Consider the following 1,175-nt stretch of genomic DNA (forward strand, 5'->3'; position numbering starts at 1 on the left):
GGATTGAACCCCTGGCCCCTGTGCTTGCTTGCAGGTGCTTTGATCCAGTGAGTTAGTTGGCTGGCCCTATGAAGTAAATCTTTTGCTCCAGCTACAAATTCATAGCTTCACATACCATAGATGTGTGGTCACTTCAGACATTTGGTTGAGATCTGAAAACTATCTCATTCTTGGTCTTTTCATTCCCAATCTGCCTTAGGGGTATGTAATGGTTTGTGTCTAGTTGTCCTCCTAAAGCCTCATGCTGTCATTGGGTGGCTTCTGGAGTTTGTGATTAATTTATGATCTGATGCTAGAATTATGGATGTGAGTGCTACACTCATCCTGGGGCAGATAATCTGCATATAAATGTAAGGAGGGGAAAGTAGCTAGCTAGTTGCTTCAGTGGCTGCTCCTCCCTTTGCTCTTTGCTGTTTTCTGCCACCATGAACTGCTGCCTTCAGCCATGTGCCACTCTGCCCTGGAGCCAGCCAAGTATGGACTGAAACCTCCACAAACTGTGAGCTAAATAAACCTTTCCTTCCTTAATTTTGGGTTATGGGCATTTTGTCCCAGTGATGAGAGAAAAGTAACTGAGACAGGGTGTGTCTCCTGTTCTTGCCCACACTTTGTGAGTACATTTCTGACTGTCCTCAATGCAGACTATAAAGAAACTGAAGGAGGGAGCAGAAGGGCACTTATCCCCAGAGAAGAAAAGAATAGGGAGGAGGCAGTCGATGTGCCTGAGCAGATGCAGAGTTAGTCAGGAGCAAATCTGCATGACCCAGCCCTACTGCTGAAGGTGTGGCAGCACAAGGTAATGGATGTGGAGGACACGCAAGGTCTATGTAAAGGCAACTTTCCCTTGGCTCACTTTCTAAACTGACTTGGCTTGAAAAGTCGTGGTAATTAACAAAATTTTCTTTCTTGACTATTTTAAAATATTTATTGCCTTTTAATGCTTATCTCTATGTCTATCTCTGTGAAAAGTAGGCATTTTGTTGTTGTTGATTGAAGGCCTGAAGAAACTGAGGCTCTGAGATACTAAATCACTTACCCAAAACTGGAGCAAAATCTGCTGAAGGCTGAAGCCCAGAGGCCTCACTGTGACAACTCCTCAAAGCTGCTACTTGCAGGAATTGGTTGTTACTGACCAAGAGTTGGTACTAGAAATGGTTTTCACTCCTGTTTCCCCA

The sequence above is a fragment of the Octodon degus genome, unplaced genomic scaffold (genome assembly GCF_000260255.1).
Source record: "Octodon degus isolate 3935 unplaced genomic scaffold, OctDeg1.0 scaffold00048, whole genome shotgun sequence".
In the NCBI taxonomy this organism is placed as follows: Eukaryota; Metazoa; Chordata; class Mammalia; order Rodentia; family Octodontidae; genus Octodon; species Octodon degus.